Below are 17,864 nucleotides of genomic sequence, written 5' to 3' on the forward strand. Positions count from 1 at the left end.
TTGTAGACAATTCCAAATTGTACAGGTGGTGCATGCAATCAAAGAAGGGCCTACAGGGATTGCACAATTCTAATTGGGAATTCCCATAATTAATAGGGGGTTAATTCCTTGAGAAACAACGCAAGGAAATAAGGACTTGGGCAGGATTGTATTTGGTTAAGTTTTGACTAGAGCTTGTCTAGGATGTAGTGAGATATATTATACTAGTGTAGAGGTTACTCAGGCTTGAGCAATCATTGTATTTCTTCTCTATTTGACTAATGCAATATAGACATGAAGGAACTTCGAGAAAATGCTTTCCCCTTAGATAAATCTCTGAGCATATGTGATTGAATCTTATCTCATGTTTATGTTGTGATTTCTCAATCATTTAATTGTTTCCGCTGATGAGTAGAGTAGATTCAAGTCTTTTGTTTTAGAAAATTACATAAGTAGTTTGAATCTACAAGGAATTTCAACATGGTATTAGAGTGGGAATCACAATAGAAGAGAAGAATTCGAGTTTTTATTTGTAGGTGAATCTAATTTGTAGTATCATTCTTCAGAACTAGCAGGCAGTCGTTCTATGTATTGAGACTCGAGTATGCCCTTGAGGGTAGCTAGAATTATATTGCTTGGAAGGAAAGGATGGAGGTAATGTTGGAAGATAAAACACTGAAGGAATTCATAGACAATGATATTCCTAAGCCTCCAAAAAATGATGCTCAAGTTCTGGCAGAGTGGAAGAAATGTGTGGCAAAGGAGAGGAGGATCATACTAGAACGAGTTCAAGATCATATTGTCTCGAATCTCCACGAGAAGGATACACCATATGCTATGTGGAAAGCCTTGATAGACTTGTTTGAGAACAAAAGTGACCATAGGAAGTTGGCACTTAAGGACAAGCTTAAAAAGATCAATATGGAGAAGGGTGACAAAATACCACAATACTTGAGAAGCTTCACCCACTGTCATGGTGAAATTGGGAGTGTTGGTATTACAATTATAGAAGATGATCTGGTAAGCCTAACACTTATAGGCCTTCACAAGCGTTGGTACAACTACCAAGATTCGGTAAATGGGAGGAAGAAGCTACCAAATTGGGAGCGATTGTGGTCTAACTTGGTGCAAGAAGAAATCAGGGGGAACACCAAAGGTGGTACCTCATCCAAGCATTATGATGAGGAGAACTATGCCTTAGCTAGAAAGGAAAAGAAAAGGAAAGTGAATAACCCAATCTAAAGGGGATTCCAGTCATGGAAACAAGAATAAAGACTTGTCGAAGATCAAGTGCTTTCATTGTCATGAACTAGGACATTATGCCATGAAGTGCCCATGCAAGAAGGTGGGTAAGAAGCCCTTAGGAGGAGCTGCAAGTGAAACTCTTACTTCACAATTCAAACTTGATTTCACCATCATCACTTGTATGGTGAGCACTGTGATGGGTAGTGTTTGGTGTCTAGATAATGGAGCCTCATTCCATATGATAAGAAATCAAGAATTATTTAGTGACTTGGAGGAGAAGGACCTCTAGATGCACATTGAAATGTGAAATGACGGAAGGTATAGTGCTACCAGCATTGGTATAGTTACTTTTTAGAGGGAGTTTGGCTCCCCTCTAAAATTAAAAGATATGATGTATGTTCTGGGTCTGAAGAAGAATATTGTTTTAGTTTCTATGTTGGAAGACCGTGGATATGATGTGATATTTAGAAAAGGAAAGGCTTTCCTTAGACACATCGCCACATGAAAAGTGAAGCGGATCGGGGTTTGGGTCTACAAATTGGATATAGAATATTTTGCAGCATCAAGCACAAAAAACAGAGAAGGTGCAGAGCCAAGACATCAATGAATTATGGCTTAGAAGATTGGTCCATTTGCACCATGAAGCCTTGAAGATCATGCAACATATTTCTACAAGACTTCCTAAAGGTGCACTGGAGTAGATAGATACATGCAAAGGGTGTACATTGGGGAATTACATGAAATCCACCTTCAATGAGCGGGACAACAAAGCACAATCAGTCCTTGAAAGAGTTCACTCATATGTGCGTTGACCTTTATCAATAGCCTCCACGACCAAGCACAGGTATTATGTGATATTTGTCGATGATTTCTCACAGAAGTGTTGGATCTTCTTCATGTTGAAGAAATACCATGCATTCTCCAAATTTGCTGAATTTAAAGCACTTGTTGAGAAATATTTTGGCAGGAAAGTGAAGGCTCTCAGGAGCAACAACGGGGGATAATATGTGTCGAATGAATTTTGAAACTTATGTGCAAAATAAGGAATTCGATAGGAGTTGAAAGCACCTCATAACTGATAACATAATGGGGTGGTTTAGAGGAAGAACATAAGTATTGTGAGAGTTGCACGAGACATGTTGCATGATCAGAGCCTACTATTGCACTTGTGGGTTGAAGCATGCAACACAGTTGTTTATTTGCAGAACAATATTCCTCACAAGATTCATGGCATGAGTAGACCAGAGGAAGATTTTTCAGGGAAGAAACTACATGTGTCACACTTCAGGATCTTTGAATCATCAATACATTTTCATGTTTCCAAGGATTCAACAAAAAATATAGAGCCCAAAACTAAGTTGGGCATATTTTTGGGGTGCACTAATACACGTCACAAATATCGTTTGTACTTGCCATCTCTCAATATGACAATTGTTAGAAGGGATGTGAATTTTGATGAGGAGAAGGAAAAGAGGTGTTCCCCTGAGAGGGAGCTTCAGTTGCATTAAGATCATGAGATTTTGGATCCAAAGGAGGAACCTTAGGAAGTTGTGGAGCAACCACAAGCAAAGGTAGAGCGAGTGGAAACTTTCACTCAAGTAGAGACATCCATAGATGGAAGGAAGTGCACCAGAGAAGCTGACATATTATTGCACGATGCTAGAGAGAACGTGGGAGAACCCACATCATAGCATAGGCAGAGGAGGTCACCATATCGGTACACTGGCTACATGGCTCTAGTGAGTGAGCTTGTAGAGGCTAAGCCATCGCCATTCGAGGCAGTGTAGAAACTAGTATGGGTTGATGCCATCGTAGAGGAGTATGACTCCATTATTAGAAATAATGTTTGGGAAGTGGTCCCAAGACCAGAGGACAATTTAGTGGTGGGTTCTAGGTGTATCTACAAGGTGAAGCAAGTAGCAGATGGAAGCATCAAGAAACAAAAGGCCAAATTTGTGGCCAAGGGGTTCTATAAGGTGGAGGGAATTGACTATGAGTAGACCTTTGCTCTAGTTCCAATGTAATCTTCAATCAGATCAATTCTAATGCTTGCAGCGCAGATGGGAAGGGAGATACATCATATGGATGTGAAGACAACATTCCTCAATGGAGTGATTGAGGAGGAGTTGTACATTGAGAAGTCGAAAGGATTTAAGACCTTCAACAGAGAGTCACGTGTGTTCATAATCAAGCGAGCATTGTATGGATTGAAAAAAGCACCCTGTGCTTGGTACACTAGGTGGTGAGCCCTGTTATTACACCAAGAATGTTGCAACTCCCAAGGGCTCCTCAACTCAAATTATCAACCTGGGGTTTGTACAAACTTAGAGGTGACAATGCTATATGTATAGTAGGCTAGATTCTACTCATGCCACCCTCAGTCATGACATTAGATCAAGGTGTTAAAAGACCATTCCTCCTACTAAACTATAGTGAAATCTTGCTGATGAAAGCACAATTGAAAACTAATTCTAGCTATGAAAGTGAAAATGCCATTTGTTCAACTTGTATATGCTAATTAATCATTTCATGAAAGGAAAAGGGCTAATCTACTTGCAGGAGGAAATCTTCTCTATCTTTCATAATTCATCAAATAAAAAACATAATTATATGTATCATCTATCTATTTCACACTTACTTGAAAATTAGAAATCTAACTTGCATCATACTTGTGATTGAGAAACATTAATTGTACTTTGTTTTGCAGTGAGGAAAAGGAATGGTTGGAGTGGTCTAGGAGCTTCTCTTGGTCATCAAATCATAACTTGGGGTCATTATTCATTTTGACTAAGATAAGGTTGAAGTGGGGGGAAAGAAGGTGAAGAAAAGTGGTGCTACATTCCTGCTATAGGTGTTGCTACAAGAGGTCCTGTATTGCTACAGGAGGACCTACAATGCTATAAGAAGGGTTCCGAGAGCCTTTTTAGGGTGGAGATGATGTCTTGAGGGCATGAAGAGGTAGACGAAGGTTAGAGATAATGAAGGAAGGTTGGGGAATCCTCCTAGCTAAGCCTGAGACTTCTTAGAGGTTTGTCTTGCACTAGGATGAATGCCCACAATGTCCTAAATTTCCTAGAAAAAGTGACTATGGAAACAAAGTTTTGGGGCAGAATTGAGGGATGGAAAATAAAGATGGAGAAGTCCAAAATGGGGGTTCAATAGGTTACCTCCCCTACATATCAACACATCTTTGCAACCAACCACATACATACATCCATTGATCATTAACATAGTGATATAAACCATGATGGAAAAGATGAGTTGAATTTGAATAACATCTATTTTATGCCATGACACTATTCTGATCACTGAATTGGCTCTTATGTTACAGAAAATAAATATAAATAAGGACAACTAACATCTATATATTTTGAGGAAATCATAAACACAATGATTTTGGGCTGATATTGTGAATCCTTCCAACCATTCCCCCACAAGAGAGGTGATGTGAAAGCTTGCAATCACAAGTTTTTATAGCTTAACTTCTACTGTAATGAAAGAAAGCTATGAAATGCTTGGAACTAAGAAAAAAAGAAAGTACAAAAGAGGGACCAAATCCTTTGAGTTGGGCCCAAACCCAAAGGTATCAGTCCTCTAAAACTAACTTAGATGCAACTGAATAACCAACTTCTCATTATCATAAAGTAAAGTCTCATACATCACATGAAAGTAAAAATGACAATGTAGCTCAATAGCTACACCTAGATGAATCAAAACTTCGAATCCTAATGATATTTTCATGTTGTTTATTTACAAAAAAGGGTAGTTGATAGAAACTCCCTTGAAAATAGGATTGATTCCCTCCTTGATCTCGGAAATGGTGTATATGGTCCCTCTTGAGCTTCACTTGTTCTAGGAGTTACTCAACTGTCAATGAATTCGAACTAGTGAGAGAGGATGTTGTGATCCCAAGCTGAGTTAGGGAGTTAAGGAGGTGGACAAACCCCCTAGGTTCTCTCTTGGTTGTCTCCATCAATCCCATGAATATTAAATGCATAAAAAATGCTTATTTTTCCTGTGATTAAGCCACATTAGGCCACATACTATGACAAACACCTTTTTTTCTTCTTAATGGGTATATTATAACAAAAAATGTGAATTAATGTGAGAAAATGGTAGTTTTAAGGTTGAAGGATCGCATAATGATCTTCAAGATATACCTATTGATGGGACTCATCATCACCTCCTTGCTGAAGGTGTTTATCATCCTCTACGCAACTTAGTCATCCATGTGAATCTGTTTCATGGTTTGGTGACCTCTCTAACATCCCAAGGCACCTCAGATGGTGTGCCTTCTTGTGGATAAAAACATGCATTTTTTTGTTATAGATTTGACCTGCAAATATATGATAAAGCAAATATACCCAGAAATAACAAGATCGAAATAGATAAACTTATTTTTATTAATATCAAAACCCTTAAGGTAGGGGAATGCCATACAATCACTCCTTAAGGAAGGAGAACACTCCACAAACCATATGTTTGTTCATACAATATTCATTCACATCTCTCAATGGGGAGTCTCTAGCCTCTATCTATGATTCATACATACAATACCATGGGTCATTACCATGGTTCTCTCAATACCATATATATAATACCATGGTCTTATCACATTATTTCTAACTACTTGTGGTCCCTTACATGATGTGGGTTAACCACTTTATTTATTAACTATGGTCCATCACATTATTACATTATTCCCTTGGGTACCTCCCTCTCTAGCTCATACTATCCCCCCTAGGTTTACTACATTCCACCCCCTTAAACATGTTTCGTCCCCAAAACATAATAAGAACACAAATAATAAGATCTACTCAAAAGAGTAGTCCACTGATACCATGCACGTGCATCCAGCCATCCCAAAGATAGGTGATTACTCGATCTAGCCGGTGCCCCGCTCACTTGAGATGGGAGTTGATCCTAGCGGTTCCTCTGTATTGATGCGTTGTGGTTGGATCTTTGCACCTCTCTATCTGTCCCGGGGGGGGGGGGGGTTGTCCTTTTTGCTAATTCGTTGCCATCTTGTTGGTTTTTTTCTTGCTGGGTGATGTGGGTGGTGATATGCTGAAGTTTTAACCAATGGTGTATCTTTCTTTAATTCACCACCTAATGGAGCCTGATTGGTATCTGGTACATGTTGTGGCGTCTGCGGTTGTTGTTTATCTTCCAATATTACTTCAACCACAGATTCCTCATCTGATGTGTCAGTACCTGCAACATCTTCTGCTTCAGCCTCCTTGGACTCTACCTGTTTATTGATGGAAATATCTTGTAATGTAATTTTCTTCTTTTTATACCAGAGCTTCAGGAATTTCTTCTGCACATTAATATTGATAGTACCAACAGATTGCATCCAAGGGTATCCCAAAACAACATCCACATTATCAATATCTGAGGCACAAAAATCAGAATGCAATACATATTTATCCATAGAAATCTTCAAATCTTTATGAACTTGCACCTGCTCATTATTAACTTGGGTGTGCTCCATTTGTTTGGTTGGGACTTGCAGTCTTTTAGCCAAATGAACATTAATAAAATTATGCTTGCTATTAGGATTTATAGATGCAATTATCTTCTCTTTCTGAATACATCCACGAACCTATAAAAGGAGATATCATCAGAAAATAACTCTTTCCATGTTTCATTCTCATGTTGCATAGTATTAGACCATTTGTCCAAAAGGAGTTTTTCAAATTCTTCATCTGAAAGTTTAGACAACTTCTTTCTGTCAAGTGTGTTCCACCATATGGCAGCATCATCTTTCAGCCAAAACCATACGAAATATGTCCAACATTTTGGAGAGGTTTTCTTAAGGTATTTTATGAATTCTTCAATAGTATGCCCATTATCTTTCCCTGTAAAAAAATCCTTGCTAGAATCCATGAAGAGGGTTTTGAAAAAAAACACTTACCTGGCAAAAATTTGAAATGGCCACAGTTCAGTCAATATTGCTCATAATCCTTATTATGACCTATTTTTAGAAATGGAACAACCATTCTTCATCTTTCCATGTGATAAGAATCTCGATCTAGGCATTGGAATTTCAGATTTGCGGTGCAACTGATCTGCTGTCACAAAAAATTCTGAAAAAGAGAGCTGATTTTAAATCAGCGATATCTTTCTCATTCGGACTCCTATTCGGCCGATTTTTTTTTGAAATTGGGTAATTTTTCAAGAGGATCTCATATATATAATTATTTTCTAAAAATTCCCCACAAAAATAACAAAAATTAACTGGAGATCCGCTGTCCAAGAATTTTCGTCAAACATTTTCTGCAACATAGGTGATTTTTAAATCAGTGATATGTCCCTCATCTGGACTCTGATCCGACCGATTTTTTATTTTCATTTATTTATTTATTTTTTAAATCAGATTTTTTTTAAAAAGAATCCAGATATGTAATTTATTTTCTTAAAATTTTGCACCAGAAGTTACAGATTTGATCTTCAAACTGGCCGCCCCAAAAAATTCCTACAAAAAAAAAAACAATTCTCCGCTTTGCCCAAGAAAGTGCTCTTATACAACTTGTTAGAGATCTGACATACAAATATATGATAAAGCATATATACCCAGAAATAACAAGATCAAAATAGATAAACTTCTTTTTATTAATATCAAAACCCTTAAGGTAGGGCAACACCATACAATCACTCCTTAAGGAAGGAGAACATTCCACAAGCCATATGCTTGTTCATGCAATACTCCTTCACATCTATCAATGGGGAGCCTCTAGCCTCTATATATGATTCATACATACAATACCATGGGTCATTACCATGATTATCTCAATACCATATATCTAATACCATGGGCTTATCACATTATTGCTAACTACTTGTGGTCCCTCACATGATGTGGGTTATAAACTTTATTTATTAACTATGGCCCATCCCATTATTACATTATTCCCTTAGGTACATCCCTCTGTATCCCATACTATCCCCCTAGGTATAATACATTGTTTCTATCTTAGTCCATTCCTTCTTCTCTTCTATTTTATTCCTTCCTTCTTGTAATCCTAGCAGCAAGGGTGGACTGAGTTTGAGTCCTACCCATTTGATCTTCAACCTCTACATGACTCTTTTGTATAATGGCATTCTCTCCAAGGCATTCCTTAGAATTTCATGAGAGCGATATTTTCTTACTTGTAGATTGTGGGGTAAGGCATGCCATCTTCTTTGGCAAGCTTGTATATTTTTTGTTCCCAACATTTTAGAGGTGTCTTCAAAGTGCAGAATAGATTTCTCTTGGGTTTCAATGTATCTGGGATCTAAATTTTTTTTAGAGGAGATGAGTTTATGATTGTTGATGATAGACTTAGGGATCACTAGCTCTGCTATGATATATAAGGGCTCCTTCTCATCTTTTGTCATTACCTTTTTCACCTCCTCAACCCTTGTCTCTTCATGATTAAGCCAATATGCTAAAGACATTAGCTACATGTCTCCAAATATTGAATTGGAGTCCTAGAAATTCATATCTATAAAAATGAAATTGTGCATGTAGAGCTCAGCTAACTTTTTCTTGTCTTCCATGCTAGTTTGTTTGCAAAACTCAATAAATTGTCTATAGTCTTGAAAAGGTAAAGACCCATATTGTGCTAGATTTTTTATTTGGAACTGTAACCACTTTTCTTTGAGGAAGAGAGCATAAGATTTTGATGGTTTCCTACATTGCAAGGCTTCCATAGAGAGAAGCCATGGTGGCTAGTTGTGTTTCTCTCTCATGCAACCTCTCTCTCAACCTTATGTTTTATGCTTGTAGTTTCTCCTTCATAATACACTCTGTTAGTCTCAAATCACTCAATTCCTTGCCCATTTCAATGAACTTCTCCTCCATGAGTCCCACATCTTCCACATTCATGGATTTCACAATTTGCATCCTCATGTGGTTCTTCCTCTCTTTATCTCTAGCTCATGGATGAGTGGGACTACAAATATTTAAGGGATAATCCTTCCTCTTTCAATAAATTTGTAGTAGGACCCCAAGCTAGGTTGTGGATTAGGCTCTTGGAGCTCTTGGAGGTCCTTTCCAACTGAATTTGAGGTGGTTTCTTGTTTCTGTAGCTCGTTTTTCAGCTCATGTAGCTTCCCATATTCCTCCTGTAGCAAAATCTACCTCTCCTATAGCAAACCCTATCTCTCTTGTAACTTCTCTTCTTTTTCTTGCTCAAAGGTAGCTTGTGTCCTAGGTTTCTTGAAAGTCACTGGCCTAGTGGTGGGCCTACCCACATATGTTACAAGTGACTTGGTTTTAGTTTTAGGAGAAGTGACCTTTTCAATATTTCCCTCACTAGGTCCTACTTCTTCCTTTTTACTTGGTGATTCATCAATAATGATAGGGACCCTTGTGGGAGTTTGTGGTTTCCCTTGTCTAATTTTGGTGCTTTCGTTGTTTCTAAAATATATGGGACCTTTTCTTGGTTTCCTCCTCTTGGGATTGAAAGGTGTGCCCAGTGTATCCAATGTTTCAACTACTTCTTGTTTAGTATCCCTTGGATATAGACTTGTTTGATGTGGTTTTTCCCCTAATTCTTGGGTTTTAGAAGTCTCTTTAGAACTTACTATTCCTTCTACTTCTTTTGTCCCCTCTTCTCCTTTAATTTTAGCTTCTCCTTCCTTTGTATCTATTGCCTCCTCTTCATTTGTTTTTCTTCCCTCTTCTTCTATTTTTATTGCTTATTCCTCCTCTATTTGTGCTCCTTCTTCTTCCTTTGTTTTTCCTTCTTTACCTCCAGTGCTAGAGGTTGGTGTTTCTCCAGGTGCGATGGATTGGATTTCTATGAAATTTTCCCTATCCATGTCCACAAATTTAGTCCATAGGAAAATGATCCTTAAGTAGCTCAAAGCATCCATCACAATTAACTTGATGAGGCCATGGTGAGCTAAGTTGTTAGTTCTTTCCTTCCCTCACCTTCTCACTCATCTCAATGATTGATTGTAGGAGGAAATGGAGAACATTAAGTCTTTGAGGAAGAGGCAATTACGCCTTAAATCTTAGCTCATGGAGCAATCTGAAGTGGTAGGAATATACCATGCTCAATCTCCCTTCACAAGATATATAGTTGAGGATATGGTAAGCTACTTCATCCCAAGGGTAATGTGGGATTTCTATTCTTATTCCATTCTTATATTCTATGGGCTTCTCTTTCAAAATTAAGAAGTTTTTCATAGTTGTGACACTCACTACCTTGTCTTCTTTGCTCCACTGAATTCCTAGGGGTAAGGTGGTCACTCTAATTATGGTTTCAAGACTTAGAGAGATGACGAACCCTATGACAATAGTAGTGGCATTGTCTTCTCCTTGAGAATGTAATCACATGTAAAATTCATGAGTGAGATCATCATCATACCCCTTTAAAAAGTCAAAGAAACCCAACCATTGGTGTCTTCTGAAGATGTTCAATACAGGAGGACGTTGGTGAATCCTCTTGGTGTATGAGGGTTTTCTTCTGTTAAATCCTCCCCCCTTTTCTTCTATTGTCCCTCCTTGTTGCTACTTAGGCATGGAATTCAATTTTTTTAAAAAAATCTCAATGGTGAAACAATGTTAAATTCTTTGGTAGCAGTTATGGAGAAGGATGTTAGAATTAATATCAACCAAAATATTTTTCTATGTTTCTAATCACAACAATTTCGAAAAATACCTCCTACTGCTTAATTGACTGTTACAAATTATCAAGTTAAGGCATAATCCTCATGTAAATGGATGTAAAACTAAAGAAGGATGGTGTCACTTACTTCTTGTCAAAACAACTCTCTGTGTGCATGATGGTTTTGAGACAATTTCGAGCCACAATGGCTCCTTTTTCACATTCCAATTTCTCCTATAGCTCCTTCTCGACCTTCCTATAGCATCTTAGACATGCATGTAGCTTCCTACTGTTACACAGTAATTTTTCACCATTGGTCACCGTCCCTATCGCCCTGTTTCCGTACATTGGAGGACGCATTCCAGAACCTGTGAGCAGTGACATAACCTAAAAACACTTGCATTATGTTCCCCTGAGTATGTACTTCATGTTCCCTGAAGACACCTTCTGAAAATTCTCCCTGAAAAGTACTCTTTTTCCATTGGCGCAGGTCCACAAGTATCTTACCCGCGCCAATCACTGAGATCCTCAAAAGAGGGCGCAACCATTGGCGCCCTGTCACAGAACAACACCTGCGCCAGCCCAGTTTGGTAATGATTTTTGCTAAACGCACGCCCATCTGTTTTTTCCCTTCAGATCGCGAAGTCTTTTGAGGGAAAAATCCATCTGATAGAGGTCGAGAGTCATCATCTGTCCTCGACATCTATCCACAGTGGCTTTTTAGAGATAATGCCAATCCACAATGGGTGTCCTGGTTCATCGAATCTTTCTCCCTTCTCCATCTATAAATATCTGTCCTCATGCATTAGACAAGCTAGTTCTTGAGCTCTTGGAGGAATGCTAGTTGTGATTACACTTGTCATGAGTGATAGTGAAGCATAGAGAGGTTATGCTGCCAGAGAGGAGGTACATTGCAAGACACATATAGTTGCTCGCCCAGCCAGAGGAGAGGTTCAACGTCAGAACCTTGGTTGTAACTTTTCCTGTCTATTATTCATTAATGAACGACTTCTATTATAGTTCCAATCTCATTGTCTATTATAGTGATGTTTGATTTATTTCCTTTATGACTAAAATATAGTTGTGCCTTGGTGGATTTTATGCTTGTATTTGTTTCTTCCTTTGCATGTGCAGGTGTCCGTTTGCAAGGATCGAAAGGATTGTGACCTGCCGGAGCGAGGGAGCGGGAATACCAACTCTGCTTCGACTATAGCGTTGGATTCCAGGTTGGTCTTCTTAATTCACCTTTAATGTACAACTAGGAACTTGCGTGGCAGCGTGAATTGATTGTGGCAGTTCTGTTTTAGGCTAGTGGGATCGCCTCTGTCCGCAGAGGGGATTTACCTATCCAACAATTTGGCGACTCCGCTGGGGAGAAGCTATTTGAAGTTTGTCTTGCATGTTAATTTTCTCTTGCTTGCTTGAGTGAATGAGCTTTCTGGGTCAGTTTTGAGATTGTTCTTTACTGTTTGGTCCATCTGAACACTGTTAGCCCAACCTGGGGTCGTGTTATTTATTTTTTTAAGCCGGAAAGCTTTGTTGGCGCGGTTTTTATTCTGACAGTCGCGCCAGTTGGCGCATTTTGCCCAAAAACAACCCGCGCCAATCTTTTGGTAGCGCAAGTTGCAGGCTGACAGTCGCGCCAGCCCTGTGAATTTTTCCTGTGTGTTGGCTGGAAGCTCTTTCAACTCAGATTTTTATCTTTTTATATCTTTTACAGCCTCTGGAAGTGTGTTGAACCTCTGTTTGACTGGTTTTGGCCTTTATCCTTCAGTTGTTTGCTTATTTCTATTGATTTTCGTCTCAGCCCTACAACATCTAGTGGCTTCAGATGTCTAGCCTTCTGTGGGAAGTTTCGGTCTTTTGATTTTCCAGTCAACTTGTTGGTTGTGTTCTGCACCTATCTAGTGATTGTTAAAGCTTGGTCTTCTATGCTTTGGGTGATTCACTTATAGCTTCTCTGGATTTTGCTCGACTTCATTTGAACTTAGATTACATGGTTCATTGAAAGTCTTTGTGTTTCTCCTTGCTTGGATAGTTCATCTTGGTGTTTCAGAATTGGTTCCATTTCATCAAGTGAACTTGGTTTGTTTATACTTGTGAATATCTCTTAAGATTTGTTTAAATGCATCATGCCATCTTAAAGGAAAGAAAAACAAAAGATCTTTTGCATCATATTAGTTAGCGTTTATTGTTATTTGTTGCTATTAAAAAGAAAAAGAAAAAATTTTCATTTTTTGTTATTAGCTACATCAGGATCTTGGTTGTTTGCTGAGTGATCATTTCGTTTGTGTAAAGATCTCAACCCTCCTGTAGATAGAATTCATCAAATGAAATGGTATAGTTTTGGCATGTAGTTTGCATCTAAGAAGCTTTTGAGATATCACATACGGTAGGACCAAAAACTGAAACATAATTGAAGATAAACTTTAAAATAAACTCAATGAACATAACAATGCATTAGAACCTAACGCAAACATTCTAGAGGTCTAGGTTAGAGGCGTGTTCCAGCGTCTTTAAACCTGGTAGCTTACCGTTGAGTGGTTGGGTGATTCCTCCACGGTGAAACGATAGGTGCCAATACGGACTGAGCTCCCATGTACCGTCGCGTATATACGGGAGACCCCACTAGGCTATCATCCTTTATCCATAGGAAGCCGAGTCTGCTGCCTTACAAGCCGTAATGCACTGAACACAACATTCGGGAAGATTGACTGCAGTATGGGAAGTCCTTGGTTTTCATCTGATTGCCGAGGTGTATAAGCAGTTTTACGGATTGTTTGGTAAACCTCTTGCCTATTTTTCCAGAGCGGTCACTTTTGATCCTTTTCAGACTCCCTAAAAGAAAAGGTGCCTGTGAGCGTCTTGTCACTTCTTGCTCATTAAATATTCAAAGGAGACTAGAGTCATCTTTTGTCCTTTTCTTGACTCTTAAAACATGAAAAGGTCAAGTTGTGTCTTTGCGTCCTAAAATTTATTGGCCACGATAACATTTACCCAATTATATTTTGTTTGCGTTAGCTTGAGTAGGATTCTCTCTCGTTCAATGGCATCCTTCCCTGAGCCCACTGGCCAAGGTGTTCCCCCTGATGGAAACTCTCGTCCATTTCCTACTGTTGGAAATGTCGGTGTTCAGTATATCGCAACTTTATCTTTGCCTGGGTTAACCATCGGTTTGCCCGTATGGTTGTTTTCAAACTCGGTGGTCTCGAGTGTGACAACTCCTGTTCCACCACCAACTCCTCCACCGGAACGACATCATGTTGATTCCAAGGTGGATCATGTCCCTTCTTCGCCTATTGCTGCGTCCTCATCTTCTACTTCGCCTGGTGAAACTCTGGATTTAAGTAACCAGGTGGCTAAGAAGAAGAAGAAGAAGACCAAAAAGAAAAAGTCTCCCAAGGGAAAGGTCGCATCTACCCCGAGTATACCTCAAGTAGAGACACCTTCTGCTCCTCCGTGGAAGGCTAAGTTTCCTTGTAAGTTGTGCAAGGAAGCCCACCTTCTCCGCGATTGTCCTGGCATTCCCAGGGTTTTAGAGGTATGGTCTCATGATCCAGACCGCCCTGCATCGTCCTCTGTAGATCATGGTGATGCTACCTTATCACCTAGAAACGGTAAGGGAAAAGGGAAGGTTCGTTTCCCTTGTAAACTTTGTGACGGCAATCATCCCCTTCACCTTTTCCCATTCATGGATAAAGCCTCTATTGTATTGGAAAGTATTACAGCTCCCTCAACCCAACTTCCTACTGGTTATCAACGTCTTTCTGCAATTGCAGAACGTTCCCTTGCTGACAAAGAAATCAACCAAGATTCCTCTCTTTTCCAGCCTCCTCTTCCTGAACCTTTCTGTGCTCAGCCTATTCCAGACCAGTGCCTGGTCGGAAAGAGTGTTCCGAGAGTGTTTATTATCAAGGATGAACCATCTGAATCCAAACCAGACGAAAGTCCAAAGGTCCAGATGACAAGTGACCCGGTTTTTCCTTCAGAAGTTCCATCCTCAGATGATATTGTCACTGTAAAGAATGAAGACTCTTATGATCAAGTGAGCATCCCTCTCATTCCTTCGCAGCAGGAAGGAATTTCATCAGAGTCATATCCAGCCGTTTATCCGGTCCCACCTCCAAGCAACCTAGTCGTTTCCTTCAATTGGGATCAACTAGGCATTCCCCGGTTACCAGCTTCCATACCATTTCGGATTATAGTTCAAGTCTACCGAATGGTTATGGCCGGTACCATTATTGATGAGGGATCTCCTGTGAGCATCCTTTCTTCAACAGCTTGGGAAGCACTTGGTTCGCCACTGCTTCTGCCTGAGATGAGAAACCTTACGGGTTTTCATCGAGAAACCTGTCGACCTTTAGGAATTCTTCCCAATGTCCCTATCACATTAGAAGGGAAGACCGTTCAAATGGGCGTCATGGTAGTCCAAGGTCCGTTAGATTACAATTTACTCCTTGGGCGAGACTATATTTATCGCATACGCGCAATTGTGTCCTCACTCTTTAGAGTGATGTGTTTTCCGCACGAAGGAAGGACGATCAAGATCGTAGACCAACTTTCGTTCCCCGGTTCACACTTCACATATAGTCATCTACCATTCCTAAATGGTCTTATTTCCACAGGAAATGCCTCAACATCCAGTCCGTCATCCTGATGACGGCAGCTGACCTGGGCGCGTGACTGAAGCCCGGGGGGCATGCATCCTCCTTTTCAAAATCGAGTCTTTCCAAGTGAACCTTCATTCCATCCACTCCGTGAATTCCATGAAGCTTGGGGGTCATGTACCTCGATTTGGATTATCATGCTGGGGGCATGCAAATTTATAACAAGCATAGTTTTTCGTTTCAAGCTTGTGTAAACATGAAACTGAACCCAAGCAAAGTTCTCTATGGTTCAAGCTTGTGTAAAAATGAACCCATCCAAGCAAAGTTCTCTATGGTTCAAGCTTGTGTAAAAATGAACCATACCTGATTCACATCCCGTGATTGCCTTTTATCTGCTAAATTCTGCTAGATGAGCCTTGGTTGTTTCATTCCATCACCACCATCTCTTTGGCCGACCATATGCTTTCACTTGGTTGTTTATCCTTTCCTGAGGAACCGCAACGATGAATGGTTTTATTAGCCAGTCTCTTGACCATTACATGTTTTGAGCAGTTCCACCATTACCGGAACCAGTTGCTACTCTTTATACCACTCGTTCCTCTAGGATGAGTCTCCTTTAAGCTCTTTTCAGACTCATAAAATATGAAAAGATTGCCGAGTATTTTTTCCTTTTTGACTCGTTAAAGAGAATAAAAATGGAGGTCCGCTTTTAGCTCTTTTCTGACCATTTAAACAGGAAAGATTGCCAAGTTATTCCTCTTGACTCGTTAAACATTAATAAGGGGTGGTCGTTTTAAGTTCTTTTTGTCGACCATTAAAACATAAAAAGATTACCGGGTTTTGTCGTTTCAAACTCGTTAATGGTCATGAAACGACGTGATTTCAACCGCTTTTTTACTTTTTCAGGTCGGAATCACTATTTATGAAAAGTACTCCTCGATCTTAATGGTCGAGCGGTTCTTTTGGGCATTATTTTATACTTTTTCAGGCCCGAGAGACACAACTTTACGAAAAAGGACATCCCTGGAGTTTCCTTTTCTGCTGTCTTTTCAAACTCTCTAAACATGAAAAGATGCCGAGTTCTTCCTTTTTCAGACTCGTTAAAACCTGATGACATCGGATTTTGTCGAAATGACGTACCACAAGCATATGCTATCCCCATCAAGCTTGTTAGAAATAATTGGGGTACTCGCCAGAAATGGCGGGGAAAAAAGGAACCATAATTACCGTCGTGTCGGCAGTATGTCGCTTTTGAACATGGCACTTCTCTTCTTTCGTGTCCAGGATGGGGATATCTCATCTCATATTTTTCACTTGCTTCCATGGACTTGGGTACCCTATTTGACCTCTCATCTACTCATTGCCTCGTCATCATGACCTTTGATCCATCGATGTCAAATACTGCCAATTCCACTATCGTGCCGCCGATATGTTCAAGAGAAGTTGACCTCTGAAAAGAAACAATCTCCATCTGATAGTTCACATGATCTTGATTCACAACATTATCCCTCTATCTCGTGTCGATAATGTGGGAAACATTATGGCCCACCTTCGATCAAGATCACTTCCTGTCGACTTCAGCTCATTATCCAGGAAGCTGACCTAGAGACTCCATTCCGGTGCCTTGGAGCCTGCATGCCTCAATGGCAGGTTCTTCGTGTTTGACGTGAGGTTTTCATCATTGGCCTCCAATCGAATGATTCTACGGGTGTTCGACGCCAGCTCATTAATTCGCACGCTGTAGATTGTACCTATAGTACCTTGAGGGCCATTGTCATTATTGGTGGTACCTCTCGCGTCTGTTAACAGTTTCCACTATTGACTGGTAATCAGACGATGTTCATGCATGTTCGACTTCAGCTCATATATTCGCATGCTTGAACTTGTACTCTTGTTCGGGTCGAGATGGAGCGCAAGACCCTGGATTGTGTTTGTTGTAATCCAGGCGTGATTCTTGATACATGACTCATTCATTGGATGGCTGCGACCATGCCTGAGTCTATTCATTGATCCTAACCAGATGGCTGCGTCCATACTATGGATCTAGATTATTTATGTACTCTCTTATGGATGGCTGCGACCATACCACGTACATCATGTAATTGAACTATAAGTCGTGTCTCTCAATGCAAATCCTCGGCGGCAGCTATATGTGTTCTTGTGTGTTTCTATAAAGCATTTCACCCCTCTCTCTCCCTCTCGGACTTCATGCTTTAGGGGGCATCTGTTACACAGTAATTTTTCACCATTGGTCACCGTCCCTATCGCCCTGTTTCCGTACATTGGAGGACGCATTCCAGAACCTGTGAGTAGTGACATAACCTAAAAACACTTGCATTATGTTCCCCTGAGTATGTACTTCATGTTCCCTGAAGACACCTTCTGCAAATTCTCCCTGAAAAGTACTCTTTTTCCATTGGCGCAGGTCCACAAG

This window comes from Pinus tabuliformis, chromosome 3_1 (genome assembly GCF_031772625.1).
Source record: "Pinus tabuliformis cultivar Carrire ecotype Pingquan chromosome 3_1, CPIR1, whole genome shotgun sequence".
NCBI classification, from domain to species: Eukaryota; Viridiplantae; Streptophyta; class Pinopsida; order Pinales; family Pinaceae; genus Pinus; species Pinus tabuliformis.